Genomic DNA, 17,891 nt, shown 5'->3' with positions numbered 1-17,891 from the left:
GACATTTTCAGGGGCCTTATGGAGGCATATCTGAGTGACACGTATCCCCCCCAGGGAGCGACACATGGCAATGATTACATCATCAATCAACTATCGGGGGTAGTAGCGCATTGTGCATCATAAGGAATTCTCTAATTGCAAACCTCCGATTGGGGGGAGCTCTGATAAGGGGGCTAGCCAATGGTCACGGCAAGAGCGAAGAACCAAGAGCTAAGCAGGACAAGTGATCCCGCATATCGGCGATCGCAAGTATCGAAGGGAGCAAACAAATGCAATGTTATGAAATTGCTGATTGCGATATCCCAGTGGGCCCAATCGCCATTCGGTGGTCGCAAGCTATAGTGGGTGCAAACTCTCCCTTATCCTTTTTTCAAGTGGGCTAGACCACATCACGCATTGGAGATTGCAATGTTGGGGAGGAGGCATGAAAGACGAGCACCATAAATCACAGATATGCAGGATTCCATGTAACAAAGGAAAAAGACCCCAAGAGGGGAGTCCAAAGGTCCTAGCGCCCACGGACTAAGCGCCTGGTTATAGCCCCTGGTCACATGAAGCAAAAGGGACTAAAGTGTATTAGAATGCCCCGTCCCATAAGGACTTTTAATGGGAAATCCCAATGCAATAACTCTGTGATGAGGTAATGCAAAACTTTAAAGGCGTGGTGGGTCGGCAGCTGAGACATTTAAGAGAGGAGATGGAGAATTCAAAAATCGTCATGGGATGACCCTTTAAGGCCTCTTGTGACATGAAATCGGGGTCGAAACTAATAGATTAAATGAATACATGGAATCTTGGGAGGACTTGATGATCTAGCATGGTGCTCCATGCAGAGGGCATACAAAGTATTGCCTCAGGTGACCTCTGCTTATGTACTATGGCATGAAACTAATATTTGACCACTCCCAGCTTTGAAGAATGAATGATTCGAGTAGTAAAGGCAGAAGCGATGAGAATCGGTTGAGTGACACAGGTGGCCAAACCGTGGGCAAGCAACAACCTGAAGCAAAGGTGATCCCATGGATGGGCATGGAGATATTTTGTTGGCGTTTTCATCTGATTGTTGACTTGTTTTGTTATCCTGTAATGTGTCACCATTTAATGAAGAAATTAATATTTTGTAGTCATTTTTGGGCCACAAATCCATCCCAGGCCGAGACAGCTAGTCAATCTGACAGCTGAGGCTCGGTTGAGATATTTTGTTGTAATTATTGTTCAATGCTCCCCTCTCTAGATAAATAGTGGGAAGCAACACTTCACACAGGTTCAGAATCCTAAAGAAAGAACTACATGTTATTTTCAAGACTGTATGACTTTATGATATGCATCTTTCAGAATATTAAGGAAATGGTGGTGATTCCTCCTTCGAGTACTATAGTATGTTACCCCCCTGTTTAAATTCCATTATGTTCATGTTTCCTCTCTGATTTCAGGTAATCATAGCTGCTAAAAATGTTTCATATGTTCTTACATATTCATTTGTATTGAATTTTTAATGCATGTGCCTATATGGATCTTTGAGATTATATCTTTAAAATTGCGCTCCATGAATCATCGCACCCAATCCTATTTCATTCATTTTGTCTACCTGTAACTCAGATAAGTGTAAACTTCTTGATGCTTCAAGCCCTGTGTGATGAGTGTAGGATTCTTGATGCTTCAAGCTCTATGTGATGAGTTATTCTATCTCCTTATCTTCTCTCATTTCTCTGCCAAAGCTTATTAAACTGTAGGTCCTTGAACTACTCGACCTCCACTAGTTTATACATATATTTATGTGAGTTGTATATGTGAAGAAGTACCAGAAATACATGGCTTATGCCTTTAGATGAATGAACCAACCAATGTTGTTTATTATATATATAAAGACATATGTACAAAAATATATGTGATGTCTCCAGCTTCCTAAGAACCATATGAGACACACAAAATATAGATGTTCCAGGAATTTGTCTTGTAATCAATCTGGGGTTGTCTTTGGAAGCAACAACATCTTTTGGCGTCGTTGTCGGGAACGTATCGAAGGATTTTTCCCCTGGGATATGACAAGTTAAGCACTCTTTGTGTAGGTGAGCAAAGACGTTCTGATTGCATCCTCATCACCTTGGCGACTCCACAAATCCCATTATCATTTATCATCCTGGCTTTTAGAAAGCCTCACACTTGCTCAGATACCTCTCAGCAGAAAACCCCATCTGTATCTGACCCAGAGAAATTAATTTTCATGAGATTTTGGAAAGATAAAACTCCTACTACCTATGCTACTGTCTCATCATTATTTGAAGCTTCCTCATCCAGATCCCAACATACTTCCATTCAATTCTCAAGCTTTACCTCTAATATCCTTACATACTCCACTCTCAGTCTAGCCACTCCAACCACTATGGTTTTGGCCCAAGTTCCTCCGGCAAATCTTAATCCCCCTCCGTTAATTCAGATGGTTATTCCAAGTTTTTTACTAAATAAATATGCCCCTCTTGATTTACCTCAACACCTAAGTGCTATGCCTCAGGACTACCTCAAGGTTTTTCCTAGGTTCAATGGGGAAGATGAAAACATTGAACAGAGACACATTAAAACCTTTTGTACTTTTGTTGAGAATCTAAATGTAGAACAACTGGACATGGTCCTGAGACTCTTTGTACAATCCCTTGATGGAGAAGCCAGAAAATGGTTTAAATCACTACCTAATGCCTCTATCACTACTTGGGAGGAACTCGAAAACTCTTTCACACAAAAGTGGGGTGAAAAGAGAAATCATGAGTATGTCCTCACAGAATTCAATGCTATAAGGAGGAATATAGAAGAGGATATTTCAAAATTCATAAAAAGAATCAATAAGCAGAGTAATAACCTATCTAGTGAGATAAAGCCTCCTCAAGCTACTGCTCGCGCAGTATTTGTGGGAGCCTTTGAATCCGACTTTTCTTTTACCCTAAGAGAAAGGAAGTCTAGCACTTTGGATCAACTCCAAGTTGATGCTCTTGAGGTAGAAGTAAAATTCACCTTAGCAAGGAAGTCAAGAGGTAAGGATGAACCTACTGAGAAGAAAAGGAGGAAAGAAGAAACATCCTCCTCTGGTCAAGCTAAAGAATCACCAGATCTGAAGTGGAAAGAAATGGATAAACTCATCAGGATTTTATCACATAAGGTGGTGAAACTTGAGCTAGAGAACAAGAGTCTCCCGAAACAGAATGCTCAAGGTAACAACCAAGGTTATAACCCACAGTACAGAAGGCCACCATTGTAGATACTTCAAAGGGAAAGAAAATATCAACTCGATCAGATCCCTCCTCCTCTATATTTAGAAGATGATCCCGATGAACAACCATCAGATACACATGAGATGCAGGGAAACTTGTATTCCTCTTTCTCTGAAGAAGAACATGAAAACATGGCTCACCAGGAGACAAGTCAGGATAGAGAAGAAGCAGAAAATGAGGAGGACATAGGTGATTATTGTAAATAGTTTGCAGATTTCATGCAAGCACAACTACACCGAAGGTATGATCTAAGATCTTCAAGAAAGAGGTCGAGGGAACCAGAACAACAAGAGGGAACTTCTCCCCAAGATATTCCCCCAGTGCCAAATAAAGGGAAAGGTAAGCTGAATCCTGACTCATCCAAGGTAAAAGTCTCCTCAAATAAGGAATGCAATAGCTCTGAGGTACACACAAAAGAGAAGGCACCTGTTCTGATAAAAACTACCAGTGATAAGGAAAGAGAAGCAGAGCTAGGAGGTGTAGAAAAAGGCCAACCTGCATTCAATCTTCAGAAGGAACTTGAAAAGGTAAAGATTCTTGTTCCTCTAATCGAACTTCTAAAACAACCCACTTATAAAGCCCAAGTCTCTCAATTCATGCTTCCATCCACCTCAATACTGACCCATGATTGTTTAAACCTTCAAGAAGAAATACCAATAGTTGTTTTTGGGCCTCATGTTGAAGAACTTGATCCTTCCACTACACCCTTCTATGTGACCCTGGTAATTCATGACCTCTTATTGCATAACTGCATGTTGGACTCTGGAGCCTCACATAACCTCATGCCCTTAGCTGTGATGGAACAACTTGGCTTGCAAACCACCGGGCCCTATAAGGACCTATACTCCTTTGACTCTAAGAGGGTCAAATTCTTGGGAATGATAAAATATTTTGTGGTAAACCTGGCTTAGATCACTGTGAAGAGCGTAGTGATGGACATAGTAGTGGCAGATATTCCCCCTCGATTCGACATGCTCCTATCTAGGTCTCGAGGTTCCAAGGTGGGGGGCTCTATCAAATTAGATCTAACTTATGCCACTATTCCCACTTTTGGAGGCGAAGAAAGGAGGTTGTACAGAGAGTCCAGATTTGTAAAAACTATGACCCCAGCTGAAGGTTCTAAAAATTCCACAGTATATGGAAAAGAAATCAACCTCTCCTGCTTGTTCCTAGAAGAAGATGAGACCATCTTAGAAGAAACACTAGCACACCTAACGATGCAGTTAGAACACCAACACACATATGAAAACAAAGTGTGGAAATTATACTTTGACAGAGTGAATTCCAAAGAGGGAAATGGAGCAGGAGTATTGTTGGTATCTCCTGAGGGCAGCCTGATACCCCTCTCATTCAAGCTGGAGTTTGAGGCAACCAACAACGTGGAAGAGTATGAAGCATTTCTCCTTGGGCTACAAACAACAAGGAATATGAATATTGAATGCTTAACTGTGCATGGAGACTCCGAGCTAATTGTAAAGTAGATCATAAATCAGTGCCAAGCTAAACACTCCAAATTGAGGACTTACCAGAATGAAGTATGGGACTTAATTGATAACTTCTTCATGGCCTTTAATATCCAATTCCTGCCCAGAGAAGGAAATAGAATGGTTGATTCCCTTGTTGTAGTAGCACGCAATTTCAAACCCCTCAGAATCTACTTCTCAGGTACGAGGTGGAGGTCAGATATAGACCCTCTATACCTGATAACATCAAGCAGTGGTAGGTATTCGAGGACGATGAGTAGATCAAACGATTTATAGAAGTAGTTGCAAAGTACGTTAACTCAACCATTGATCAAGGAGAGGAAAAAGAGGCAGATCAAGAACCCACTTCGTGGGAAGGCACAGTGGCTGGACATAAAATTCTACAACTGAAAGGGAATACCATTCCTCATGGACTAATACCACTGGAAATATTATTTAACAAGGATGATGTAGCGTCCAAACCAATGGCTCCATAGATGAACGAACAAGTCGAAGATTGCAATATCGGCTCAGAGGATGAACCCCATATGGTCATACTATCAAAAGGAATCACCTTGCAATATAAACAAAGGTATTTAAATCTCTTCAAAACTTGTAAGGATGTTTTTTCTTGGTCTTATGAGGACTTAAAAGAATTTGATACTAACATCATACATCATAAGATTCCTTTAAAGGGTGGAATAAAACCATGCAAGTAGAAGCTCAGGTAGATTAATCCACTCTTACTCCCCTCCATTGAAAAAGAAGTGAGGAAACTTCTACAGGCTAAAATCATAGTTCCTTTAAGGTATTCGGAGTGGGTGGCCAACTTAGTCCCAATCCGGAAAAAGAATGGATAAATAAGGCTATGTGTTGATTTTTGGAACCTTAACAGGGCATTGTTGAAAGACAACTACCCACTACCTAAGATGGATTATATATTGCAGAAGGTGGTTGGGTTAGTTAGAATGTCCATGATGGATGGGTTATCTGGTTACAACCAAGTGGCAGTCCACCCTGATGATCAAAAGAAGACCACTTTCACCACCCTGTGGGGAACTTTCATGTATGCTTGCACACCTTTTGGTCTTCTTAATGTAGGGGCCACGTTTCACAGAGCTATGGATATAGATTTTGTATGGGAGCAAAACAAGTTCGTAGTTGTATATTTGGACGATATCACAATCTTCTCTAAGACCGATGAATAACACATCCTCCACTTGAAGCTCACCTTTGAGAAATGCAGGAGGTATGGTCTTTATTTGAATCCCAAGAAATCTCAATTCACTCTGAGTGAGGGGAAGCTACTAGGACACATAGTAGCACAAGAAGGAGTGAAAATCAATCCTAAGTGAGTCGAAGCTATCAGTCACATTCCTCTACCCAGAAATAAGAAAGAGTTCCAAGCCTTTTTGGGGAGAATCAATTTCTTGAGAAGGTTCATACCCAACTATGCAGAAATAGTGAAGGGTATTACAAATATTCTAAAAAAGGAAAATGAAGTCAAGTGGAGCCCTGCCCCCCGAGATTCTTTTACTAGAATTAAAGAAGCTTTTTCTGAAGCACCAGTACTAGTCAGCCCCGACTACTCAACACTTTTTTATATCTTTTCTTTTGCTTCTCCACATACTATTGTTGCGGCGTTGCTACAGAAGAATAAAGATGGTTATGAGTAGCCCATCGCCTTCTTTATCCAATTCCTTAGGGATGTTGAGCTGAAATATAACAACTTTGAGAAACAAGCATATGCACTAGTCAAAGCTTTGAAGGCATTTCAAGTGTATGTGTTACAATCAGAAATCATAGCATTTGTCCCAATGACAGCAGTCAAGGACATCCTTGTGTAAGGAGATAGTGAAGGAAAAATGGGTAGGTGGATAGAAAAGATACAGGAATATGAGTTAGACATAAAGCCTACTAAGCTCATAAAAGGCCAGGGGTTGGCCAAGATATTATCATAATCTAATTGTCAAGCTTTGGGAATAAACCTGATAACAGGGGAAGGCAAGACAAAAGTTAAGCAGAACGAGATTAAAACATCAAAGCAAAAGATTCGTGCTAAATATGAGGGATCACCCTAGTATAAGAATATCATCCATTATCTCTTGTTCCTAAAGTTCCCACTAGGGCTGGATAAATCTAAATACATGATGTTGAGACTGCAAGCTCAAAAGTATATCATATCCAATGGTTAACTCTACTGGAAGGACCCTGGGGGGTGTTTTGTTGTTATGTTTGGTAGAAGGCAAAACTCATAAAGTGATTGAGAAATTTCATGGAGGAGTTTGTGGAGGTCATTATAGCTAGAAGACCACAACTCACAAAATCCTCAACGCGGGATTCTACTGGCCTACACTGTTTGGAAATGTTCATTCCCAAGTTAGGTCATGTCAAAAGTGCCAAGTCTTTGCTGAGAGACAAAAACTTTATCCTCTTCCCCTGATCCCGGTGCATATGGAAGAACCCTTCAGACAATGGGGACTAGACTTCATAGGAGAGATAACCCCACCTTCCAGTAGCCAACATAAGTGGATGCTAACGGCCATGGATTATTTCACCAAGTGGGTAGAGGCCATCCCAACCAGAAACGCTAATGACTAAGTGGTAATTAAGTTTATGGAGGAAAAAATATTATCGTGTTTTGGTTTCCCTATCAAAATCATCACTGGCAATGCTCAAGTCTTCAAATATGCAAAATTCATCAGCTTCTGTCAGAAATCAATATCATCATCGGAAACTCCACTACCTACTATCCTCAAAGTAATGCCTTAGATGAGTCAAACAATGTTAGGAAACCAGCTCACAAAAAGATAGAAAAGATAGATCAACACCTTAGAATTCAGCCTCTTTGAGGGGGCAACCTCCTTTACATTACACAAATGAATGATTCCTTGATGATTCAAATGAAAAAACCTCCTTTCTATATATAGGAGTCTAAGGAGTCACAATATAACCCAGCCGACCTATCAATAATAATATAAAGCCACAAAAATAACAATAGAGGGATTCTATGGGGCACAGTAATAACAATATGGGGGCAATAGGGGCACAACAATATTAATAAGGGATACAACTACAATAGTAATGGGGTAATCACTAGTATTATAGGGACCTAACATGCCCCTCTCCTTCAAAAAAGTGTTGTCCTCAACGCTTGAGTAGTTTTGGATGCTTCTGTATAAAATTCTCATCCTCCCATGTGGAATCTTCAGCCGATAAGTTCTTCCACTTGATGAGATACTCCGAAATTGATCGATTTTGTAGCTGTCAAGTTCTTGTCTCTGTGACTGCTTCCTGTTCCAATATAATTTTTCCTTCCTCGTCAAGTTCTGACAATATTGTTTGAACTGGGAGCTTGTCGCCTATAACCTTCTTTAAACATGAAACATGGAAAACTGGGTGCACTCGAGAAGCTGCGGGAAGCTCCAATTTGTATGCCATCGTACCAATCTTTTGCAACACCTTGTATGGACCATAATACTTTGGTGATAATTTATTATCCTTCTTAGCTTGCTTGAGGGAAATTTGTTTATATGGTTGTAACCGTAGGAATACCCAATCACCTACACCAAAACTTCTTTCACTGCGATGTTGATCTGCCTGTTATTTCATTCTATTCTGCGCCAACACGAGGTTATCCTTTAAGAGTTGGAGGACTTGTTGTTGATGCTCCATGTGATTTTCCACTACTTGAACCTTAGAATTTTCTCTTAAATATGATGTGATGGATGGTGGATGATATCCATAAAGTGCCATAAATGGGGTCATTTTTGTTGTTGTATGGAAGGAAGTGTTATACCACCATTCAACCAGAGGCAACCATTTGACCCATTGTGTCTGTTTATGAGATACAAAGCAACGAAGATATCCTTCTAAACATTTGTTTACTATCTCAATTTTCCCATCAGATTGAGGATGATAAGATGAGCTATGAGCTAACTGAGTACTGAGACAAGAAAATGATTCTGTCCAAAAATTTCCAGTGAAAATGGGATCTCTGTCACTTACAATAATCTTTGGGTTTCCTTATAGCTTTTGAATTGTTTCATAAATGCAGTAGAAACTGTACTGGCTTTAAATGGACGTGATAATGCACAAAAGTGTGCATACTTGGTAAGTCTATCAACTACCACCATGATGACACTCTTTCCCTCGGACTTGGGTAAACCTGTGATAAAATCCATCGAAACCTCCTCCCAACGTTGGCTTGGAATGGATAAAGGTTGTAATAGACCTGGGGTCTTAATTGTTTCAACTTTATTTTGTTGGCAAACCAAACATTCCGCCACAAACTTTTGAATATCTGATTTAAGGCCATCCCAAAAAAATTCCTTCTTAACCCTGTGGTAAGTTTTTAAAAATCCTGAGTGCCCTCTTAAGGGAGAAGTGTGCAATTCCGTAAGAATCTTTTGTTTGAGTTGGGAATTCTTACAGAGGTATAAGTGATCTTTGTACCATAACGAATCATTTTGCTAGCTAAATGTATCAGATGTACTAGAGTCTTGTTGTAACTTTTGAATAAGTGCCCACACTTCTTCATCATTCCTCCATTCCTCCCTTACTTCGTTTACCCAATCTAGTTGGATAATAGAAATGGCGCACAACAATGCTTCCACATCCTCATCCTTTCTTGAGAGTGCATCTACCACCACATTTTGCCTCCCTTTTTTGTAGATGATTTCAAAGTCATAACCCAACATCTTTGTGACCCACTTTTGTTGCTCTTCAGATGATAATCTTTGTTCTAAAAAGTATTTAAGGCTATCATGATCCGTTTTTACCTTGAAGTGTCTTCCCATTAGGTAGGGTCGCCATTTCTTAAGTGCATGTAGTATTGCCAACATTTCTTTCTCATAAATAGCTTTGTGTAAGAACTTTCCCTTTATTGGACGACTTTCAAAAGCAATGGGTCTTTCATCTTGCATTAAAATAGCACCAATTCCATTTCCTGAAGCATCGCATTCCACAATAAAGGTTTTTGTGAATTCCGGTGTAGCTAAGACTGGTGCTTGGCACATTGCCTCTTTAAGATGTTCGAAGGCCTTTGTTGCTTCTAGAGTCCATGAAAATGCATCTTTCTTCAATAATGTTGTTAGAGGTGCTGCTATTCTCCCATAATTCTTAACAAACTTGCGATAGTACCCTGTCAACCCGAGAAATCCTCGCAGATGATTTATGGATGTGGGGATTTTCCATTCCTTAATGGCTTTAATTTTGCCAGGGCCTACCTTAACTCCTTCATGAGATACAATATGACCCAGATATTCCACCTCTTGTACTCCAAAGAAACATTTGGATCTTTTTGCATATAATTGTTTCTCCTCCAATTGTTGTAGTACCTTGTCAACATGTTCAACATGATCCTTCCAAAACTTGTTGTAGATTAGTATATCATCAAAAAATACTAACACAAACTTTCTAAAGAAGGGTTTGAAAGTGGAATTCATCAAACCTTGAAATGTAGAAGGTGCATTGGTAAGGCCAAAAGACATGACCAAAAATTCATAATGACCCTCATGAGTTCTAAATGTTGTTTTCAGAATGTCTTCAGTCTTCATTCTAATTTGATGATATCCTGAACGAAGATCCAACTTGGTGAAGTAAATTGATCCATGCAATTCATCCAGTAATTCATCAATGACATGAATGGGAAACTTATCTTTAATAGTGAGCTTGTTGAGCTCCCTATAATCCGGACACATGCGCCATGATCCATCCTTCTTGTGCACCAATACTACTGGAGCAGAGAAAGAACTTTGACTAGGTTGAATTATACCAGCCTCTAGCATTTCTGCAACCATATGTTAAATTTCACTCTTTTGGGCATAGGGATATCTGTACAGCCTGATGTTTGGAGGAACACTTCCTGGAATCAGATGAATAGCATAATCATGATCATGAATAGGTGGGAGACCTTTGGGAGTCTCAAATACCTTAGAATGATTGTCCAAGACTTTTTAGAGATCTGGAGAAATAGATGATTTCGATGTGGAAACATCTAACGAACATAATTGTGCAATTACACCTCTTTGTTCCTTTTTTAGAAGCTTTGTCATACCGTTAGAGCTGATTATCTTTCCCGGTTTCCTTGCAATACCCCTGAATTCAACTTCCTTTCCTTCCGCATAAAATTTCACGAAAAGTTCTTAAAAATTAAAAGCTATTGTACCCAAGGATTGTAGCCATTGGACTCCTAGTACAACATCAGCACCTCCCATTGGAATGGAAAGCATTGGGCTAGTCAATACATATTCTCCCATGGATAGCTTGATATTATGGCACTTTCCAGAGCAATTTATTGTTCCTCCATTTGCAACCATCACTTGACACTCTGGTGTTGGATATAGGAAGCAATTCAATTCTTTTGCTACCTTACAATGAATAAAATTGTGGGTACTTCCTGAATCAATCAATACTATTACCTTTTTCTTCTTGATTTGTCCTTCTATCTTGATGGTTTGAGGAGTGGTAATTCCAGCCAATGCATTACGAGATATGGTCAGATTCATTTCTTCTTTATCTAGACTTTGTTCCTGGAGCATATCCTCTTCTTTTGACCTTTCTTGCTCCTTTTCTTCTTCCTCTTCACAATCTATGTAGAATAATTTCTTCTCAACACACTTATGACCTTTAGTGTATTTTCTATCATAGCTGTAACAAAGCCCTTTTGCTCTTTTTTCTTCTAATTGTTGTGGTGTCAACCTTATAGGTTGTGAAAGACTTGGGGCAACAACACTTCCATCTTTATAGTTGTGATTGGTATGCTTCCTGGTTGCCATAATTTTGCTTTCCATTTTTCTTGCTAACCTAAATGCCTTCTCTACAGAATCAGGTTCCCAAAGGCGAACATCATGTTGGATATTATCCTTTAAAGTCCCTATGAATACATCAATCTTATGCTCTTCTGGAATATTTTTTACCCTTATGTTCAATTTTTGGAACTCCTCAATGTGCTCTATTATTGAACCCTTTTGTTTGAGACTTATCAGTTGGCTTAAAAAAGTGTTGTTTTTTGTATCCTCATAATGTGCTATCAATTCTTCTGTAAAAATTGCCCAAGTGATAATTTGTTTACGAGAGCAAAGCCATTGATACCATACAAACTGATTTGGTTCCAAATATAAAGTTGCAATACTTACCTTTTGTGTGTTTTGCACATTATTGAGATCGAAAAATTACTCCATCTATAATATCCATGTCGCGGGATCCTTGCCATCAAACTTCCTCATATCGATTTTTGGAATATGGTGGGTCTTCAATCCAACATTAGAGTCTATGAAATCATGATTAACATTTCTTTTGTTCGCATCATGAGTTTCCTTTACTACCCTTTCACCATTAGTAAGTATTTATTGTAGAAAATTTGTCAAATCTGCCTTCAAATCTATCTTCAAATCGTCAATCTTAGCTTCCATGCCCTTTATCTTAGATTCCACGCCATTTATCTTAGCTTCTGTTAGCTTTTGTGAGAGTGAAATTTGTTGCACTTGGTCTTGTAATTTTGATATATCATGTAGCATTTCTTCCTCTTCTTCATGAGTCATGCTAGAGCTTTCAGGTTGCTTACTAGGTGTTTGCATTTTCTTTCCTCGGGGCATCAGTTACCGATAATAATTCTCTACTATGCCCTTTGAATTCCTTCAAAATAAATTTTCAAACCAAGCTTAAGCAAAAATTTAAAAGATCTACACACCTTTTTTCACTTTGTAAGAGCTCAATATTGCATCTGATGTATCTCTGTAATTTCAAATCATCCAATTCTGAAATTGCAATCTGCAGTAGCCCTCTGTGTCCTCTTTCCAATGCCACTAGTCTGATCCCAATTGGATTCTCCAAAGAAGAGTTATGCCAAATCTCCCACAGTGACCTAATTATAGACTAGTTCAGTAGAGCGAACTTGTATGATGTGCCACGTGTCCCTGTTTCGACCTTTGGCTCTAAAAAATATATACAAGAAACTACAGTCCGTTCTCTTTCTGTACCTTCTTACGAATTTTCAATCCGATGCCCAGAGAGAAAGTTATGACGATTTTCCCCAGGTCACTTGTTTGGAATGTAATTCAGGAGTCTGCAAAAAGACCAACTTCCTCAGATTATAACACCGCAACTATAGCACAAAAAGCTCTGATATTCAGACCTGAGCTTCAGTGCGATCTCGTTTCAAATGGGTTTTTTCTTTAGCTTCTGAAACGTCGCAGAAAAAAGTTATAGTGAAAATGCCACGATGACCTATTTGGAGCAGCGAACCCTAGAATCCAAAGCTCTGATACCACATGTTAGGAAACCAGCTCACAAAAAGATAGAAAAGATAGATCAACACCTTAGAATTCAGCCTCTTCGAGGGGGCAACCTCCTTTACATTACACAAATGAATGATTCCTTCATGATTCAAATGACAAAACCTCCTTTCTATATATAGGAGTCTAAGGAGTCACAATATAACCCAGCCGACCTATCAATAATAATATAAAGCCACAAAAATAACAATAGAGGGATTCTATGGGGCACAGTAATAACAATATGGGGGCAATAGGGGCACAACAATATTAATAAGGGATACAACTATAATAGTAATGGGGTAATCACTAATATTATAGGGACCTAACAAACAAAATTTTGATGAGAGTGCTAAAGAAGACCATCACTGAGAATTAGAGGAACTGAGACATCCAATTGAAGTTTTCCCTCTGGGCTAACTGAGTGACTCCTAAATGATCCACTGGAAAATCGCCTTTCAAGCTAGTGTATGGAAAGGCTGAAATATTTCCAATCCAATTGGAAATGGCAATGGAAAAGTTACTGTAGGAAGTTGAGGAAGAGCCAAGTGCTTTGACATGAAGGATAAAACAACTGGTCAAACTTCATGAAAACAGAGAACATGTGGGGGCTAAATTGGAAAATTACCAACAGAAGATGAAATCTCTATTTGACAAGAAGGCCAAGGATCGACCTCTTCAACCAGGAGATTTAGTTCTCTGATGGGATGTCCAACGGGAAGAAAAAGGAAAACATGGAAAGTTCGATCCACTTTGGTTCGACCCTTTTAAAATTTCAGAAGAGAAAGGAAATAATACGTACCTGCTCAAAAATATGGACAATGAATCGTTGGAACTGCCAGTAAATGGTCAATTCCTCAAACTCTATTTTCAAAATTAAAGGTACCTGTCTTGCACCCATTGTAAATACCAGTGTGTGTATTGTAATTATTATATGAAATTTCCAGTTTCTGTTGAAAATTCTACTTTCACAAAATTATCATTTGTTTAGAAAATACTCCATGCCCAAAAGAGAAGTTCACAGTCTGCAGGTTCTCGACGCATTACAATCCAATGCCCCGTCCACAAGTGGAGCCAATGTTATCACCTTCTGAAAAGAGAGTTCTGGTTGTATAAAGAGGGAAAAAGAACATAGATGTTTAGTTATAGCCTCTGATCCATAGAAGCACCTAAAGCTAAATCAGACACCATCAAATGGATAGTGCTCAGAATTGGCTTTCCAACGGTATATGGAACTCCCCAAATGGACTCTAGAATCAAAAGTTAGAGCAGGTTGAATATGTCAATAAGTGTAAATCACCAGAAAAGGCCGAAAATGATTTTCAAAGGAAATCAATGAAAAACCAAGGGCAGGCAGACCTTTTCTCTCTCCTCCAGGGGCCATGTGGCGGAATGCTATTAGTCCTAATGGGGCCATGCGGCAATTGACGTCATCATGACATGGCAGTACGGAGGACACGTGGCATGCTAATCTGACATTTTCAGGGGTCCTATTGGGGCATATCTGAGTGACATGTGTCCCCCCTCAGGGAGCGACACATGGCACTGATGATGTCATCAATCGACAATCGACGATCGAGGGTAGCGGCACATTGTGCATCAGAAGGAATTTGCCGATTTTGAACATCTGATTGGGGGGAGCTTCCATAAGGGGGCTTGAAAATGGTCATGTGAAGAGTGAAGAACCAAGAGCTAAGCAAGCAAAGCGATCCCGCATATCGGTGATTGCAAGTATCGAAGGGAGCAAACGAAGGTGATGTTATGAAATTGTCGATTGTGATATTTCGGGTGGTCCCAATCGGTGTTCAACAATTGCAAGCTACAGTGGGCGCAGATTCTCCCTTATCCTTTTTTCAAGTGGGCCAGACCGCATTGCGCATTGGAGATCGCAATGTTGGGGAGGAGGCACCAAAGGCAAGCATTAGAAATCACCGATATGTGGGATTCCATGTAACAAAGGAAAAAGACCCCAAGAGGGGAGTACAAAGGCCCTAACGCCCAAGGACTAAGCACCTGGTCATAGCCCCCAGTCACATGAAGAAAAAGGGGCTAAAGTGGATCAGAATGCCTCGTCCCATAAGGACATTTAATGGTAAATCCCATGTGATAACTCTGCAATGAGGTAATGCAAAACTTTAAAGGTGTGGTGGGTCGACAACTGAGGTATTTAAGAAAGGAGATGAAGCATTCAAAAATCGGCATGGGCTGACCCTGTAAGGCCCCTTGTGACATGAAATTGGGGTCGACACTAACAAAGTAAATGAAGACATGGAAGCTCAGGAGGACTTGATGATCTAGCATGGTGCTCCATGCAAAGGGAAGATGAAGTACCGCCTCAGGTGGCCTCTGCTTCTGTACTATGGAATGAAATTGATAGTTGGCCACTCCTAGCTTTGAAGAACGAATGATTTGAGTAGTAAAGGTAGAAGCGACGTGAATCAGCTGAGTGACATAGGTGGCCAAACCATGGGCAAGCAACAACCTGAAGCAAAGGCGATCCCATGGATGGGCATGGAGATATTTTGTTGGTGTTTTCATCTGATTGTTGACTTGTTTTGTTATCCTGTAATGTGTCACCATTTAATGAAGCAATTAATATTTTGTAGTCATTTTTGGGCCACAGATCCATCCCAGGCTGAGACATCTAGTCGATCTGATAACTAAGGCTCAGCTGAGATATTTTGTTGTAATTATTGTTCAATGCTCCCCTCTCCAGATAAATAGTGGGAAGCAACACTTCACACAGGTTCAGAATCCTAAAGAAAGAACTACATGTTATTTTCAATACTGTATGACTTTATGATATGCATATTTCAGAATATTAAGGAAATGTTGGTGATTCCTCCTTCGAGTACTACAATATGTTACCCCCCTGTTTAAATTCCATTATGTTCATGTTTCCTCTCTGATTTCAAGTAATCATAGCTGCTAGAAATGTTTCATACGTTCTTACAGATTCATTTGTATTGACTTGTTAATGCATGTGCCTATATGGATATTTGAGATTATATCTTTAAAATTGTGCTCCATGAATCATCACACCCAATCCTCTTTCATCCATTATGTCTACCTGTAACTCAAATAAGTGTAGAATTCTTGATGCTTCAAGCTCTATGTGATGAGTGTAGAATTCTTGACGCTTCAAGCTCTATGTGATGAGTTATTCTATCTCCTTATCTTCTCTCATTGCTCTGCCAAAGCTTATTAAATTGTAGGTCCTTGAACTACTCGACCTCCACTAGTTTATACATATATTTCTATGAGTTGTATATGTGAAGAAGTACCAGAAATACATGGCTTATGCCTTTAGATGAATGAACCAACCCATGTTTTTTATTATATATATAAAGACATATGTACAAAAATATATGTGATGTCTCTAGCTTCCTAAGAATCATATGAGACACACAAAATCTAGATGTTCCAGGCACTGGTCTTGTAAGCAATCTGAGGTTGTCTCTGGAAGCGACAACACATCAAGCAAGGCTTCCCTAACCTTGTACTTAAAGTATTATTGTACCTATTTTTAAAAATCAGGATAAAATTGATCCATTATTAAAAGACCATTGTGATTAGCCCCTTTTTAGTGAATTCATACGGAATTATTTTGGAAGCCATAAACCTTGGACTGAAATCCTCATTGTACCTATTTTATTTTTTTAAATAGAATAAGAATTTTGTATTTATATGCAAGTCTACCCCTAGATCACAACAAATACATCATCTAGTACATATTTATATCTTCAAAAAAAATTCATGAGTCCTCTTATCGAGTAAAACTATAAATTTTTCCAAAGGGACTCTAAACTAAACAACACAAATCGAGGTTTTCTACATATATACCTTACAAATGCAACCCACCCAAAAACAAAATTTACGTGTCATACTATAATTGATTGATAGTGCGGTCCTTCATAATTGTGTAATGTTAATCCCTTTAGCTATAAGGAATAGGAGATGGCCTAATTTTGCCATTGATTTTTAAATCTCCCAATCTTATTTTACACCTTTGATTAGCACATAAGTTCACTTCTTTATTAGGATCACAAAGAACATGGAAATATGCTAGTGAAGAAAACCCTTCCACTTCTTTCTTAATTCTTGCCATAATAATTTCTATTGTTTTGTCCGTCGGAGAGGAGCCCTTCACCAAATGTTGAATAAGAAGGAGGAAGTATCACAAAACAATGAGAGAAGTTACATGTTTTTGTTTGGTTAACTGGATACCTTTATAGAGGGCATAAGCTTTAGTTTGGTTGTTTGTCATGCACCCTAAGCCACATGAATACTCTACAACTTTAACTTCCTTGGAGCCATAGAGAACCCCTCCCTCTCCTACCACCCCTCATTGTACATATTTTAAAAGTGAGGATAAAGCCAATTCCTGTACTTATATGACCATTATGATTAGCCCACTTTTAGCCAAGTTATATAGAATTATTTTGGAAAATAAGATCATGTATGGCTAGAAAGCCACATAATTGTATGCTCTCTTAATTAAAGTAGCAGGAGAGAGAAGGATAATCCAATTTCTAGTTTTTAGATATTCAAAACTCATTATAGCTTGGGCTAATCATTTGTGTAGTATTTAAAACCTAGGCTTGTGTTCCTTAAGAACCAAGTTTTTGAGGTCTTAGTTATCAAAAGTTCAAATTTACAAAGGTAGAAAATTTGTCTCGAGATGCTTTATTGATGCATGAGGGTACCTTAATTAAAAGGGCCACTCTCTTTTCATCTTCTTCCTTATTTTTTACTATTGATATGATAGATAGCTCACAATAGTTTAGACATAGTCTTCAAACTTTAATCATAGTTTATGTTTTGTACAAATGTTCTAATTTTGAAGTAAATTTATGTTATCCAATGAGAATCCTTATAGATATTTAAGG

This window comes from Pinus tabuliformis, chromosome J (genome assembly GCF_031772625.1).
Source record: "Pinus tabuliformis cultivar Carrire ecotype Pingquan chromosome J, CPIR1, whole genome shotgun sequence".
Lineage (NCBI taxonomy): Eukaryota > Viridiplantae > Streptophyta > Pinopsida > Pinales > Pinaceae > Pinus > Pinus tabuliformis.
Note: the sequence above shows the minus strand (reverse complement) of the source record.